Source organism: Corythoichthys intestinalis, chromosome 9, assembly GCF_030265065.1.
Source record: "Corythoichthys intestinalis isolate RoL2023-P3 chromosome 9, ASM3026506v1, whole genome shotgun sequence".
Lineage (NCBI taxonomy): Eukaryota > Metazoa > Chordata > Actinopteri > Syngnathiformes > Syngnathidae > Corythoichthys > Corythoichthys intestinalis.
In genome coordinates, this window is record NC_080403.1 from 32858774 (window position 1) to 32876397 (window position 17624).

At 37.9% G+C, this 17624-nt stretch overlaps 1 protein-coding gene across 4 annotated transcripts in view; it reads right to left on the reverse strand.

Annotated features, from left to right (window-relative positions):
* Positions 1–17624, reverse strand: part of sulf2a (sulfatase 2a) — a 129037-nt gene that overhangs the window by 93856 nt on the left and 17557 nt on the right. For all 4 annotated transcript variants that reach the window (XM_057845634.1, XM_057845631.1, XM_057845632.1 and 1 more), the window contains exon 2: positions 4880–4935. The gene's annotated coding sequence lies outside the window, so the exon portion shown is untranslated. The remainder of the gene's footprint in view (positions 1–4879; positions 4936–17624) is intronic.

Genomic DNA, 17624 nt, shown 5'->3' on the forward strand with positions numbered 1-17624 from the left:
TTTTAATGCATACAAGCAGGCAGGAGTGTCTCAAGAGTGATTTGGTCGAGGATTCAAGGTAATTATTATATAAAATAATGCTGTGAAAAAAAAATGAAAGTATGGAAAAAATTTGCATAACTTTAGCTTGAAATATTTACGTAAAATGTATGATAACTGCCCGGTTTTTTGCTTTTAACTAAGAATCCAAACTGTTTTACGTTTATACGTAACGTTCATATGTATAGAAATTCAGGGATTTACGCATATATTTACAAGAATTTTCAACCCATAAAGCTCTTTGTTTTGTGACGGCTGCCATATTGGATTTTGTACCCATACACAATACATTTTAAAAAATCAGGTAATTTTGGGCCAACAAAAACCGGTAATTAAAAAAAAAAAAAAAAAAATCAGTTTTTACGTGTTTTATGTAACGCTCCAAATTGAAAAACGACGAGGGACAGATAGCCAGCAAGATGTATTGACATATTAATGACATCGGATTTCAACCTAAATAAGTTGTGATTGTATATAGAAAAACGCAACATTTGATTTTGCTGAGTAAAATTAAGATGATTCTGCATGTTTCCTCGAGTCTTACGTTTCTGATGTGAAAGTTGTGTGATTTTTTTTAGCTCTTGAAAACTCAAAATTGTACTAAAATTAAAAAAAAAAAAAAAAAAAAAAATCAAGTCACTATTTCGAGCAAAAACTTGTTAAATATTGCTCTTGATCCTGAAAAAATAGTTGGTTATCTCTGCATTTGGTGATTTTTGTGCATCTAGCGTAAAATCTGGGAATGTCATAGCCATTTTAAGTTTTGTTATACTTATATAAAACATAATTAATCAGGATTTTATGAGGGTACAACTATGAATTTTTTGATGCCGCCTCTCATGGAGACTCATATCTGCCTAACGAAGGTGCCTGTTTTGGTTTTAGGTCGCTAACGGATTTGGTTTTGAAAACATTTGAATTTTAGGTTTTTGAGAATAGACCCCCTACGGAGCGACCTCCCGCCCTGTTTCCAATCAACTGATAATTAAGTCAATGAATTGTCAATGAAAATTTCCACCAATCGATCTCTCCATCAATGGAGATTTTTTGCAGATTCAAGTTGAAAATCAGTAGGAGTGGATCAAAACATTTTTGTGCAGGTTGAATGTGTCTTTGGAAATTAATGGAAGCACTGGAAGCAAGCAGGGCCATTGAAAAATTATGGGAAGTTTTATCAAATTTTGGCAGAATCGTATGTTTTTGCCAATTTTGGATGACAAATTTTGCACGCCTTTTTTATGTGATTTTTTTGAGGTGTGAATTATGTGAATTGAACAAAAACTCTAGGACAAGTAGCATTTAGGAAATGTATGTTTTTTACCATTGTAAATGAATAGCGTACCACACAAATGCTATTTTTAGACCGCAAGGCTGTGAGACGTCACCATCGTAAACCGGAAGGGGGTCAACATAGAAGCGCGCTCACATAGAGCCCATACTGCTTGTTTTCTGCCAGTAATCTTTCAAAAAAAGAACATGCCAAGTAACACTGCTGCTTTGGAACTTATAGAAACGACTCCAGACATTACAACATATGGAGGATGTTTTCTTCATACGTTTCCCGAAGGAAAAAATGTGAACAATATATCGACTTGTGCGGACGTCCAAAAGACCAGTTTAATGCCAGCAAGGTGAATACTTTCACCTTCATATACAGTAAACATTTTGTTGGGGGCCATGGTTCTACAGATGACAATTCTGATCCACAGCCCACCCCGAAAAGGTAAGCCATTTTGATATTTTTACTTATTTTTTAGCGTGGCGTTTTGCCGTGCTGCTTCTGTCTGACAATGAATGACCTGAAAAAAATTAAAATGGTATCTGACTGCCACTGTCGTTACCTTTTCTGTTGTAAAGAAACAACTATAGTAAGGGGGAAGTGTAAATAAATTAATGAAAAAAAAATAAACGCGTTCGTTGGCTGTCACTGAGAAGCATTTGCGATTGCTACACAAAAATAGCAATATAAATTACCCCCAAGAACGGTCAGAGACGTAAGACAACCAGAGGATATAATATATAAGAAAGACAGTGCATATGGTGGTAAAGGATAGCTTGTTGAAACAGGAGAATGCGGCGTAAGGCAATGCACACAAGAAAAAAGGTGTTGATAAAAAAAGCTACCACTGAATCAGTTCAGTTCTTTTTCCCGTCTTTTTCAGCCCTTGACTCTCAAGCCATCTCTTTAAATAAACATTTGTATGTTCTTCCACATGCCAGTGAATTTGGCCCCGAGGACATCATTTTAGGACAGATTTGGTAGGTTTAGCTCAGTAAACATTAAAGATGTCCCGATCGGTCAGGATGCCGATCGATCGGGTCCGATCACGTCATTTTCAAAGTATCGGAATCGGCAAAAAAATATCGGACATGCCTTTTTTAAATATATATGTATTTTTTAATTAAATCGTCTTCTATTTATATTTAACGTTACAGACAAAATACCTTACACTCATCCAGAGTCTTTAGTTTTGGCTTAAAGTAGGGCTATCAAATTTATCGCGTCAACGGCGGTAATTTTTTTTTTTTTAATTAATCACGTTAATATATTCAAAGCAATTAACGCATGCGACGCACGCCGCCGTCTTACGTATATATAGAGCTAAAAGGCAGTATGAAATGAGTAAAGTGAATTTTGGCAGTCTTTGGAGCATTTTGTTAATTGGCTAAAGCCTTACAATCCTTCTCTCAACAATTAGAAATTTCATGGAGAGCAATGTGGGGAAGCAAGGTAGTAGTTGATCTTTATTTCTTAACACCCTATGTTATTTCCCAACGCAGAGAAGATATATCAATTGGTGCCACTACGCACAGTCATGGTTCCACTTCCCATCATGCATTTGGGCAGAACAGTTAAATGGCTACAGTATAATTTACTGAAAGCTCAACAAATACACTAGATGGCAATATTTAGTCACAATATACAAAGTCACATTTATCCTTTAAGAATTACAAGTCTTTCTATCTGTGGATCCCTCTCACAGAAAGAATGTTAATAATGTAAATGCCATCTTGAGGATTTATTGTCATAATAAACAAATACAGTATTTATGTAAGGTATGTTGAATGTATATATTCGTCCGAGTTTTATTCATTTTTTTTCTTAATGCATTGCCAAAATGTATATGAAAAATTATCGGGAATGATTGGAATTGAATCGGGAGCAAAAAAAAAAAGCAATCGGATCGGGAAATATCGGGATCGGCAGATACTCTAAAACGACCGGGATCGGATCGGGAGCAAAAAACACATGATCGGAACAACCCTAGTAAACATCCTGTTCGACACTATTTACATGCATCTAGCATGAGGGACAAACGCAAGTTTGACCCCCCTAGCAACAGTTGCTAACGTCATGAATATTAATGAGCAAAGGTGACGTGTTGCGTGCGGTACGCTCGCTATTGGGCTTTTTTTGGTCCCACCCGAAAAATCATATTTTTGGTGCAACTGTGAATATTAGGGGGGAACTCGACAGAGGCTGTATTGTATCCTTTTATGGAATGTTTCAAAGTTGGAGCACTGTGAATAGGACACAACGTGATCTGTGCAGCACGCCCAAAAAAATAGAAGAGAAAAAATACAAATATTACATGTGCGGAGCTTTGCTTTGCAAAACATCCCCACAATTACTGTGTATGTCATCTTAAGAAAAGCCCAACAGTTCCAATATTAATTTCAAGCATGAAACACTTCCCACTATCCTCGCTTGTTTAGAGATGAAAGTAGGTTTACAGCTTCAAGCTGTGAGAAGTGAAGGCTATTTTTCCAGCTATCGGTTTAATAATCCTGACCCTTCTTGGCTTGCTCCGTAATGCTCATCTTTTTTCCCTCTCTCTCTCCTCGATGCTTCATTTCACTCTGTCCTCATCTCTTTCTAATTACCATACAGCCTTGACAACCAAAGACGGGGAAACGTGCCGCGACCACTTCAGGGCTATACCATCACAGATTCATCCACAGAAGCCGACAATAAGCACGCTCTCTTCTTTGTGCTAATCACTGTCAGACAGATAAATTAAGGCGACAAATCGAAGGCACAAAGACGCCAGGATTGTGTCTGGATGTGACGAATTCACAGAAAAAAAAAAACAGCTTACAGAAGTATGCTCGATTGTTGGTTTCTCCCGAGGTATGATAAATCGACTGAAACAGTAACAATAATCTGCGTTTGACACTATTCCAAGCAAACATTTTTAAACAATAACAAAACACTTAATTATGTAAACACACACACACACACACAATCAAATATTATACCTCTATGACAACAAACAGTAAATCATTACATTGTGCAGGTTTACCTGAACATGTGCTGGATGAGTACATGTAAAGGGATTTCTTGAGGCTAATCAATAATAAACCACTGACAGATTGCGCTTCCTACAGATCACGTTACTGCAATTACTCTTCAGTGATGCACATGATTTCTTGCACTAACAAACATCAGGCAAAATAAACACGAGTAGATTAAAAGATAAAAATCAGTTGCTGTAACACCCAAATAAATATTAAGACACTAGACAGGGCTACACTGAATATGACCTAAATGATCCTGTGTCTCAGCCTATTAACTGTTGGCTACTAGAATTGAAGACACGCAATACAGCGGTTTAGTGGCTTGTACAATTGTTTTGGATAGTCATAATTATAATTGTGCATGGGGACCCATTTTCATTTCGCTGTCCTAATGAGAAGTGAAAATGTTTTCATATACGAGTGTTTTATATGACCAAAGCTCATTAGTACTACTACCACTATTACTAAATTGTCATTTGAAGGGAAACCCCGTAGAAATGCTGATCCGACTTTGTTGTATTATGCATACAAAGAATCTTACCTGTCTTTGAAACAACAAGTAGAGCTCAACGTCCGCTGCTTTTGAAGGCACTCTCTCTGGAACAAACACAAAGTCCAGAGTAGATGAGTAGTTGTCACATGAAAAATATTTTTTAAAATCCCCTCGGGCTTTAGGTGTCAGTTAGAAAACAAGATGCATTCATGGCTTTGTTTCTGCTTGAAATGTGTTTTACACAGTGTGGTTAATCTTACTTTAAAAAAGTTACAAATTACTTCTCCCCAAAAATAACTGAGTTTGAGTTAGTAACTCAGTTACCTCCGCGTAAGAGTAATTAGTTACACGGCAAAGTAACTGACGTTACTTTTCATGGTCTAAATGTTGTTACATGATCCATTCTATAATGTCTTTCACATCAAGTACTGTATTTTTCGGACTATAAGTCGCAGTTTTTTTCCCCCATAGTTTGGCTGGGTGTGCGACTTATACTCAGGAGCGACTTATGTGTGAAATTATTAACACATTATGATACCATTTCACATGTTATTTTGGTATTTTGGAGTGACACTGATGGTTAGGTAAACTTGTTAGCATGTTCTTTATGCTATAGTTATTTGAATAACTTAATAGCTATGGCCAGGTTCACGTTCTGCCTTTGGCAATGTGTGATCAATTGTATTATTGACTTTTTTATATTGAAATGCATGCTTTTAGTTTGTGGAACTTTCACGCCCACGTGGGGGCGCACTCGCACTTGTTTACGCGTAGAATAGCGCTCAGACGCCAGAAGAAGACGAACAGCTACGCAGCGTGTCTGAGCGAGTGGGCGAGAGAGAGAGAAACACGGCTGCGAACCTACGTTCATTGTTTATGCTTTTAAAATCTACAGAGGCAACACCTGTGTTTATCATCTTTTCTGTTGTTGTTGTGTGTTTTCCACCCGCGATCGGACAGTTAGAGCCAGTTGTGTGGTTGTTTGAACGATGTGCTAATGCTAGATGAACGCATGCTAACCGTTTGTGTCATTGCTGTAATGGCACCTAATTATCATTTATTTACGTTGATGCGAACCTGTTTGGTATCGAGGACGAAATTGATTCAGCAAATTATACGGACGTCCAGCATCGTCATTTGGGAGTTTAGCTCACTGTATAGCCAGGACCGAGCCACAGCGTCCTGGTGAGGACAGTATATTTGCATTTCGTTGTTCATGCATCATGGACATACTGTACACTTATTCAGCATGTTGTTCTCTATTGTATTTCTATTAGGGTTGTTCCGATCATGTTTTTTTGCTCCCGATCCGATCCCGATCGTTTTAGTTTGAGTATCTGCCGATCCCGATATTTCCCGATCCGATTGCTTTTTTTTTTTTTTTTGCTCCCGATTCAATTCCAATCATTCCCGATAATTTTTCCCGATCATATAGATTTTGGCAATGCATTAAGAAAAAAATGAATAAAACTCGGACGAATATATACATTCAACATACAGTACATAAGTACTGTATTTGTTTATTATGACAATAAATCCTAAAGATGGCATTTACATTATTAACATTCTTTCAGTGAGAGGGATCCACGGATAGAAAGACTTGTAATTCTTAAAGGATAAATGTGACTTTGTATATTGTGACTAAATATTGCCATCTAGTGTATTTGTTGAGCTCTCAGTAAATGATACTGTAGCCATTTAACTGTTCTGCCCAAATGCATGATGGGAAGTGCAACCATGACTGTGCGTAGTTGCACCAATTGATATATCTTCTCTGCGTTGGGAAATAACATAGGGTGTTAAGAAAAAGATCAACTCCTACCTTTCTTCCCCACATTACTTCACATTATATTTCTAATTGTTGAGAGAGGGATTTTAAGGCTTTAGCTAATTTAAAAATAGGCTCCAAAGACTGCCAAAATTCACGCTATTCATTTTACGCTGCCTTTTAGCTCTATATATAGGTAAAACGGTGCTATTAAAGATTGAACGCGACAAAGTGTGAGTGGGTCGTGCAGCGCATGCGTTAATTGCGTGAAATATTCTTACGTGATTAATTAATAAAAAATTGATTACTGCCGTTAACGCGATAAATTTGATAGCCCTACTGTAAGTCAAAACTAAAGACTCTGGATGAGTGTGAGACATTTTGTCTGTAACATTAAATACAATTAGAAAACGATTTGATTAAAAAAATATATATATTAAAAAAACGGCATGTCTGATATTTTTTTGCCGATTCCGATACTTCGAAAATGACGTGATCGGACCCGATCTCATCTTTAATTTTTATATTAAATTGCCTTTCAAGAAGACATATCTGTTCTATTTGTTGGATTTTATTAAGTAAATTTCCCCCAAAAATGCGACTTATACTCCAATGCTACTTATATATGTTTTTTTCCTCTTCGTTGGGCATTTTATGGCTGGTGCGACTTATACTCTGGTGCGACTTAAAGTCAGAAAAATACGGTATGTTTATATTAACTGATTTAATTGAACTGTCTTTTTCATTTAAAAAAAAAACATACAGTAGGTCATCCTTTTTTACATTTTTTAAATTTCACCTGTAAAAAGCCTGATGCTTCAGCATTGCAGTGACGGCGTAGAGACTATTTCACTTATTTGCCCCACTGTATGCCTTTTAATTTTTTGCGGTTCCAGAAATATTTGTAGTTTGTTATTTTGTTGGTCCAATATGGCTCTTTCAACATTTTGGTATGCCAACCCCTGGTCAAAGACATGAACGTGTCATGTCCTTCAGCAGCATGCTTCGGTCTGAAGTAGTTAAAACAGCCATCAAAGGCGATCAACATCCAATCGAATCTAACTTTATTCTTAGTCTAAATGGATTGGATGTCTGACCCTACCTATAGCATCCATAGAGTTACTTGCTTATAAGGGTTTGATTAAGCGTGTGGGCACACATACAGTATATGTTGCTGCCAAAGTAAATCTCTGATCCCAGCTGCTCTTTTCTGGGAAGTTCTGCCAAACCACTCATGGGCATCAAAGAGAGTTGAGTGGACACCTGTGCCTGTCAATCTTTCTGTCTGTCCATCTGGAGCAGTACAATCCAATAAGACCATTGGCCTCTGTCAAGGTTTGCTTTGTTCTGGGGTCACATTTCTTGGATAGGTTAACACAACTGTGCCAAGAATGAGTACATATAATTGTCCAACACCGCAGACATTTTTTTTTTTTTGACGGGATTATTTGGCCCAACATGACATCCGCATTTCCATGCCCATGCCAGCTAATGCAGCAGTTTGCAACGGAGATATACTTTAGTTTGTCTCGCGACAATAATGTAGTGAGAGATTCAATATGAATCAGGAGAGACAGTGATAGAAGTAAAGAGTGGGGAAAGGGTGTGGGCAATACTGTTGTGTGACAAGCATGACAACTGAGCGAAAATGCAACACCTGGCCTTGTCCTTGATGTGAGTAAGAGCATGATACATCAAAAAGTCAAAGGAAAGAGCGTAGGCTATTACCCGGGAGAAGAAAATGAGGAGAAAGTGACTATTTTTAGCAGCTATGGTGTAAAAATACGCTAGGGGTTCATTTAATATTTCTCTAAATGTAGAGCTGCTATGTAATAATCAGTCCTGTTTTTTTTTTTTTTTTATTAGGAGCAACCACTTTGTTATCCCTAGTAAATAAAACACAAGAATTATAGCTGCTACTGCCTGAGGAGAATATTAAAGGTATAAGAACGAAAAGAGAGATAGGGTTTAAATAATAGGGACTGAATCAGACTGTATACTTTCACATTCTTTAGATATCATTGTTTTTGTGTATCCTCTAATCTTTTGTTTTGGCAGTTTTGCAAGGATTGCACTCCAAATGAGATCAAATATACTCGATAAGAGAGAAAAGCTCTTGACATTTTTCCAACGTGACAGGGATGGGCCAAAAGAGACCCTCACATCTGTTTAGGTTGATCCAAATGAATTTTGGCTGAGGGGATAAAAGCGCCGAAGCCCTGATGGTCTTTTTTTGATTGTCTGCTTTCTCCTCATCTGGTAGGAGGCTGATTGATTTCAGTGGGCTGGAACCCCAGGACTGCCCCTATCGATCCCCCATCCCGAATGCTCTCTCTTTTCCAATTAAGAGTTCACTAAGCCGCCACTATAGAATACTCCTAATGAATTCCAAGTCCCTGCCAACACCCTAATGTTACTCTTGCTAGGCTGCCTGTCTCACCTCTTTCCCAAGTTCTGCCTCACATCCCTGCTACTCTATCCGTCGACTGAATGCTCAATACCCTCTGAACAATGCAGCTGGTATTTGTGAAGATGTAGTTGATTGTACTGGGGATAGCAAAGGACTCTTAATGCACATTAAAGACAAGGGGAAAAATCCCATACATTGTAAAGGATAAATCTCCTCAGAGGCAGCCAGATTTGAGGTATAGTCACAGCTAGAAAGGGTGCCGGCAACCCATCCATTGTGTATATGAGGGGCTTCTCGGTGAAAGTGGCTGTTTTGGACGGAGCGACAGGTCATGAGTGGATTTTCTCAGACGGGTGGGGCCCAAACTAGAAACTTGTTCCATTTTCACAACGTTGCCGAGCTGACGTCAATAACACATCCAATAGCAGAGTCGCAGGCGAACCGATATCTGTGTTATCAGGCTGACGGACGGATACACACAAATCACGGATGACGAAACCTTGATAAATGGGCTGTTTTAATAGGTTTCACGATCTCTGGACAACAAGGAAAAATGAGTCTCACATCTCTCCTTGCTGAGCTAAATAATATCGCAATGTGCATTTTTGTGGAAATGTAGTTCATGAATAACAAAAAAAAGCATGCAAAACTCTTTACACGGCTATTATATTCTCCCCTATACCTTGAAATAGAAAAAGTCGCTGTTTTCTTGTGCAACAATGAAAAATATATGCATTGGCGCATGGGACTATAGTAAATATGCTTGCTGGAGTCCATCCGCTTTTCACTTTCTGAAAGCGTGTACATTTGGCTGTTGTGGGCTATTGTGTAGCGATACAAAATCCAACATGGCAGTCGTAACAAAACAGAGAGCTTTTTAAGTTGAAATTTTCTTGGAAATACATGCTGAAGTCACAGACTTTCAATAGATTTGAACGTAAAACAGTCTATATTCTTGGTTAGCACTAAAAATGGGCAGTTATCGTTCATTTTACGTACATATTTTAAGCCAATGTTACGGTATTGTGTAATCCAACATGGCGGCCGTCAAAAAAACAAAGAGCTTTTTAAGTTGAAAATTCTTGTAAATAAATGCTTAAATCGCGGAATTACTATACACATGAACGTAAAACAGTCTAGATTCTTGGTTAAAAGCAAAAAACGGGCAGTTATTGTTTATTTTACGGAAATATCTCAAGCAAAAGTTACGGTATCGTGTTATCCAACATAGCGGCCGTCATAAAACAAAGACCTTTTTAAGTTGAAAATTGTAAATAAATGCTTAAATCATGGAATTTCCATAGATATGAACGTAAAACAGTCTAGATTCTTGGTTAAAAGCACAAAAAAACGGGCAGTTATCTTTTATTTTACGTAAATATTTCAAGCAAAAGTTAATGTTGTGTAATCCAACATGACGGCCGTCACGAAACAAAGACCTTTTTAAGCTGAACATGCTTGAAAACAAATGCTTAAATCACGGAATTTCTATCAACATGAACGTAAAAAAAAAACTGTCTAGATATGTGGTTAAAAGCAAAAAACGGGCAGTTAGCATTCATTTTACATAAATATTTCAAGTCAAAGTTACACTCATTTTATCCATTGATTTTTTTTTTTTCACGTTTCAAAGTGCCTGCATGTTGCCATTTAATATAAAAATTACCTTGAATCCTCAACCAAATCACTCTTGAGACACTCCTGCTTGCTTGTATGCAGTAAAACCTTCGTCCTGTTTCTACTTAAATCCGGCGTTAGAACGCAGCGTGTGTTTATCACAGTAAAGGCCAACTCAACGTTCTACCTGGGCCGGCTCCCTACAGGACGGTGTGGCACAATGTCTGTGGGAGCCGTCTTGTCAACTGATGGTTGAGTCTATAGCCTAACAACTAGACTAACAGCTAGCAAGCAAAGGATTAGCTAGAGAATGTGAATAAAAACCATAGCTTTGTCCTCAGGTTTTTTACTGGTAACACGTTCATAACTAGAAACCAATTCTGCAAAAGCTCATAAAGGATAGTAAAGATTTAACATTTTTAAATTGACCTTAAAAAATGCTTCTTACCTAAAAGTGATACAGTGAACACATTGTAGATTATTCTCTATTGGCGCAATTGTAATGATTTCAGTACCGATATTGCACAACACCGCCCTCTGGTGGTCGAGTTAAAGCAAGTGTGACAACCAATCCGTGTGACAACAAACTCCGTTCTCCCCTACGAGACAAAGTAGAGAAAACAATGCACTGGGTAAAGATTGCTTCAAATGTACAGGTTGTGAGGGAAAAGAAGCTAAGTTTTTGTTTATAGGAGTGGCATTCACCTACAAATAGAATAAACACTGTCTGACTCTAATTTGATTTAATTGACATGAACTCACTCAACAAATACATACTCCTACGCATACCTTGAGGACTCAGTCGCAGAGAATAGCAGTTCAGTTGCAGGTCACTTGTACCCCCGATGCACACAGTTTTAAACCTGTAGTCACACTGCTTTGGTGGAGTGAGAAAATCCAATTTCAGAGATCTGTAATTCCATAAACCTTATTACAGCAACACAATGGCTGCTGCACCCTGAGGCATGAAGGAGGGGTGCGGGTGGAGGGAGATCGTGCCTGCTGGAGTTGTGACCGGGATCAACACGGGGCGCGGGCAGGGTGATGGACACAGAAATGGAAATCTAGGCAGCTGGAGTGTGTAAAATAAGAGGAATATACAAGCTCACACAGTGTTCTGGAAGACCAAAATAAGACGGGGGGTATCATAATACAACGAGACTTGGAATCGGTTGTTGTGACATGAATTCATCCCTTACATTTATCTATACAATAGATTCTTTGAAATCGAATGCCACTGAAGTCATACAATTTCACGGGTCATAAGCGCCAAACTTCAGCATACCTCATTACACCTACGCCTGACAGGCCTCAAAAGATCATCTCGATATGTACAATAGAGTTAGTTGCCCAAAGTACCGGTCCAACAACTAATTTGTGATTTTTTTTTTTTTTTGAGTCAAAAATTTGTCGAAAACGTCATTTTTAAGTACAGGTATTTGAAGAGATATAAAAACTTTAAAATACACAAGCCGGATAAATACGCATATAACAAGAGGTGACAAACCCTTGCTGACATACTTGCAGAAAAAAACATAATAGGGCTGCAGCTATCAAATATTTTAGTAATCGACTGAAAATTCTATCGATTAATCGAGTAATCGGATAAAACATTTTTTTAGGTAAAGAGCAATTATAAATATACATGAGAAAAAAAGACATTTAATCCAATATTGAACCATTTTCAGTCAATCAATGTCTTTATTTTCGATGTACATTGTTGAAAACAGCCAACAATTGCATCTCAGATGTGACTAAAACAAAAAAATTCACTGCTTTCACTCAAAAAACGTCTAGATCTTATAAAAAAACAACAACAAATTTCTTATCTAAAAATGTAATTACGCTTGATAACACACATCACTTGAAAGCAACGTGTTTTTCCCACGTGGTTCAACTGAATTCCATTTGTGTCAAGCTATTTTTAAGTTCTAGTTAAGTTTTAAGTTAGTCTAAACCAGACATGTCCAAAGTCCGGCCCGGGGGCCAAATGCGGCCCGCGGCCAAATTTCATCTGGCCCCCAGCCTCTGTCATAAAATCAATAACGTCTGGCCCGCACACAGACCTAATAAATTGGTCAGCAGTACTGCTACCAGCATATGAAGTTGCCTCCACACTAAATGCTGCTCCTCATTTACCCACTAAAAGGCAGCAGTACTCTATGAAACATTACGCCGTGTGACCCTTTACTCTCAATTTTCTAAATTGGCGAAAATCAACAAAAAAAAGAAAGTTGACCGCGACGGCAGACGCTTCAAGGATAGGTGGAAATTGGAATATTTCTTCACTAAAATACGCAACAACTGTGTCTGCCTCATTTGCAAAGAGACAGTCGCTGTTTTTAAAGAGTTCAATGTGAGGCGATATTACCAAACAAGACACGCTGACATGTACGACAAGATTACAGGGGAGATACGTAGCGAGAAAATGAAGCAACTCTAATTTAGTTTAATTTTATAGCAGCAGTATTTCGCAGGAGCCCGAGAGATGAAAGACAGGGCCACAAAGGCTAGTTGCGAGATTGTTGAAATTATTCATTAAAAAAAAAAAAAAAAAAATCAATCAAATGTGACACACAGAATGGCTAAAATTTGCTTAAATATATTGTTCTACATAAAGGGCGTCAGTCAAGGTCGGTCCCCCACATTTTTACCACTCCAAATCTGGCCCCCATCGCAAAAAGTTTGGACACCCCTGGTCTAAACTGTAAATACTGATAGGATTTTAAGTTTTTGCAGTGTTCAAAATAAATGTATGATACCTGCTGTATTGGAGAACATTAGGGACCAGTGCTACTTGGCGTTTTATTCAGCAATGACTACTGAGGTTTTATTCAGCAATGACTACTGAGCTAAAACTGACAGTTAGTTTTATTATGTTTTAATTTTAGACCCTGATCACTCCACAGTGCTGTGTTTTTACAGAATAAATAAAGCCTGTATGTAAGACATGTTAGCCATGCATCGACAGTGGTCATAATCAATAGAAACCAAGCCCTCAGAAGGGCTAACGTTACGTGAGCGAGTGATAGTAACGTTATATTTATTAGTGCTGAGAAGTCTACTGCTTAAAGATGGCGGCTGTTTACTAACGCTGCCCAGACGTGGCAGAGTCTGTCACTTCGCATCTAGTCCTAAATGCATGCAACATCTATGAGACGCATTGGACACTACCTGCTACCACACTAGCATCATGCGGGCGTAGTTTTTAGCAACGTCGCGTAGTTTGTAGCGGCTGTCGGCTGCAGTAAGTTTTTTTTTCCTTCCTTTTCTTATTGCTTCTTCCTCTACGCACGTGACGTCAGCGCGTTGTCCCGCATTAAAAGTAGTCTGGGCAAAACGTGATGCTTAGAGCTGGCAAAATTAAACGATTCCTCGAGGTGAATAAAATTACTCGGATCAGTTTTTAAACTCGAGTTACTCGAGTTGCTGCAGTATTTGTTTCAGCTCTAAAACATAACATTTTCTGTGTTATCAGAAATTATTTTGCTCCCGTGGCAAACAGGCTTAGTGCACCGAACTGCCATGGGAAAGTCTGTCTGTCAGGGGCTTTACCGGGGGGGCAGGGGTGGGCAGTGCCTACCCACGGACATGCTCTGCCCAGCCAAAGAAAACTGGATGTAGTAATAACGGCAGTCTGGGCACCGCGTATGGTATCCCATTCATATCGTACTGATGTGTTCTAAGTTTCAACTTTGTGTTGTTGCAGGACGTCACCTGATTCGGGTGGGCGAGCCAACAGAAAACCTCCTCTTACACCTTAAAAAAAAAAAATAATAATAATAATACACTGAAATGTTGCTTTCGTTCCTAGGGGGCGCTACACACATTTACCCATATTTTGAATTTTTTTTTTTTTTTTTTTTTAACATTTTATCAACATTTTCATCAGTGTTCACCTGGCTGTTGAGTTTGGTGAGTTTTGAAGCATTCTGAGGGGGTCAAAGTAGGGCTCAAAGAGTCGGCTAGACAAAGAATGACTGCTAGGGGGCGCTACATAGTGTATTTGGAATTTGTCTTTACACGCTATCAAAGATTGCACCTGTCTTGACCTGCCTGCCGATTTTGGTGCATTTTGAAGCATTCTCAGGGGGTTAAATTGAGCTCAAAGGGGTTGTGGAACAAAGAATAACTACAGTATAATAATAATAAAACCGTTAGGTTACCTAACAAAAACATTGTCACCTGCATGTCCATATTGTTCAGTTATGGATGTGTTCTAAGTCAAATAAAATCAAATCAACTTTTGTTTCGAACAATTCACAACAACAGTTATTTCAAGGAGAAAACATAACATGTTTTAAGGTGCAGTAGCCCTACGCTGGATTTCGACCTACTTGAGCATTGTAGCTTCTTTTTTTTTTTATAACTATTTTGTAACTATCTTAAGTCCTCACTGATAGGATTGATAGATCTATCACAAAGAGCTACACATTCAAGCAACAAATGTGAATGAATTATGTTGTGATAAGCAACCATGTTCCAGACTGGTTGTATTAATGAGGCACAGTTTATAGTACAGCACACAGAACAGCCCCAGGGTACGGAGTTGCATTGGAGCAGTAGCAATTAAATGAAGAAATTTACATAAAAGTACTCTAATAAATATATGTAAATATACTGTTTGTAATGGAAGAAAAATACAGTCAAAAGTAACAACGATGTATACATGTAGGTTAAATCTTACACACAATGTATACATAACTCAAAAGTAAAGGCTCCCTTTTACGTACTGTATGCTTTGAATAGTGAGGCTTACACATAAAAATTAGAAATAGTTTCCATAAATCTTTGAAAAAAGGGTTTGTGACAAGGAATTTAATGTTGTTGGCAATCTGAATTAATAGGTACAGATAGTAATGTGTTTATATGTATTATAAGTAGGGCTGTCAAACGATTAAAATTTTTAATCAAGTTAATTACAGCTTAAAAATTAACTAATCGTAATTAATCGCAATTAATCGCAATTCAAACCATCTATAAAATATGCCATATTTTTCTGTAAATTATATATATATATTCTGTAAAATAATTTGTTGGAATGGAAAGATAAGACACAAGATGGATATATACATTCAACATACGGTACATAAGGACTGTAGCGGGCATTTCACTCTACTGTCATTTAAATCTGTCTATGCTGTCCTCACTCCGAAGCGTCTACTTTTTCCAAAGCTAGACAGCTAGTGAACGACGCCTTAATAATCAGACTTCTTCCTTTTTCATCTGATTTATTAATAAAATGGCCCCAAACCATTGTCCTCTTTAGACCGTAGTGAAACTACAAAAAAAGTACACAAGCATTGCATTAGCAACAACGTTAGCTTAGCACGCTATACAGGTTCTCTAAACATAAACAAAAAGAGTCTCATACAAAAAATATAACATTTCGTTTACTAACGTAATATGTACATTCTTTACAACAACCATACTTACGGACAAATCTTGTCCAAGGATCATATAAGCACAACATTACAAAGTAGGCGTCAGCCCGAGACGTCATGCAGCCATATTGAACTGGCAAGAAAGCAATAAACCATGTCGCAAAGCGACCACAAGAGTTCGCTGTTAGACAGCAGTAAAAACCTTGCTGTAAAATTTACCAAAAGGCAGAATACTGTCTGAGCGGGACATGTGCGTTAATTGGGTCAAATATTTTAACGTGATTGATTTAAAAAATTAATTACCGTGCGTTAACACGATAATTTTGACAGCCCTAATTATAAGTCACCATGACAACAATACAACAGTGCACCCCCAGAATTATATATCGGCACCTCCTGTGGGTTGTCCATTCTCCAGGAATTTGTATGCTAGCTAACAAAAGGATGGACAATCAAACCCAAATATGGCCCGATGGCTTGTTTTCACATTTCTAGCTGATCCTTGGTGGAGATGACATCCTCTACCGCGTAAGTAGCCTTCTAATGATGGTCATGATAAAATTACAAAAACAACAAATCTTTTGGTGGAATAAGACTTTTATACAGTTAGGATATAACATGAAGTGCTAAAGTGTGTTTGAATTATGATCATTGGAATTTTTCAATCATTAAAAACAAAAAGTAAAAATTTGAAGTCGTTTTGTCCCCTTTCATTACACTTTTCATTTTCCAATGGTCTTGTCGTGGTATTCATTTTAATGAATACCAGTATTCATATTCTTTATACAGACATAAAAGTGCAGTTAAGATGTTGTATTGTGGCAACACTATAATGAACACAGACAAATGTAACCCACAACAGGGGAGTCAACTCAGGCAATTTTTAAGAGCCCGAGTTCAAGGTGGCCCCCCCCGAGACAGCTGACATCGAACCATAAAAATGGCACAACTGGAAGCATACACTGCAAGGACACAGTGGGAATTGTGAATCCCCTCATTAAGTATGTTTACATGGACACTTTTATTCGGTTTAAAAGCCTGGTTGGAATAAAAATGCTTCGTGTATACACCCCATTCGGAATAATTAAAGACATTCCGATCGGCGTGCATGTAAACCATTAATTCCAAAGTTTTGGAACAAACCGTCCTTAAATTCATTACTTGTGACCTCAATATATGCGTTTCTTTTGTTCCCGGAAGCTAGTAGAAGCAGAGCGAGCAGAACACAGGGTAGGCGCAACTTGCCAGGTACTAAGGCTAGGTTCAGACCGCAGGTCTTGCACAAATCAGATTTTTTTGTGTTTTTGCACGCATCAAAATACAAACGGTAAGTTTTGTTTGTAACTGAACATTTTAGCAAACACTTGGTTCGAAAATAATGTTTACTCTAGGTTATAATTCTGGTGTTAAAAAAAAAAAACGTGTAAATTGACAACAAATGTTCTTTAAAATTTAGTATTATCAACCTGCACACGTCAAAATAATTTGTTCCAACTGTTCTAATGCATGAGCAGGCATAGGCGGAGTTTGACTTTAGGGGTGGGGGGGGGCACAATATGTTGATGACCCCAAAACGCAGTGTCAGCAATAAAATTAACTTACAAGAATATTTAA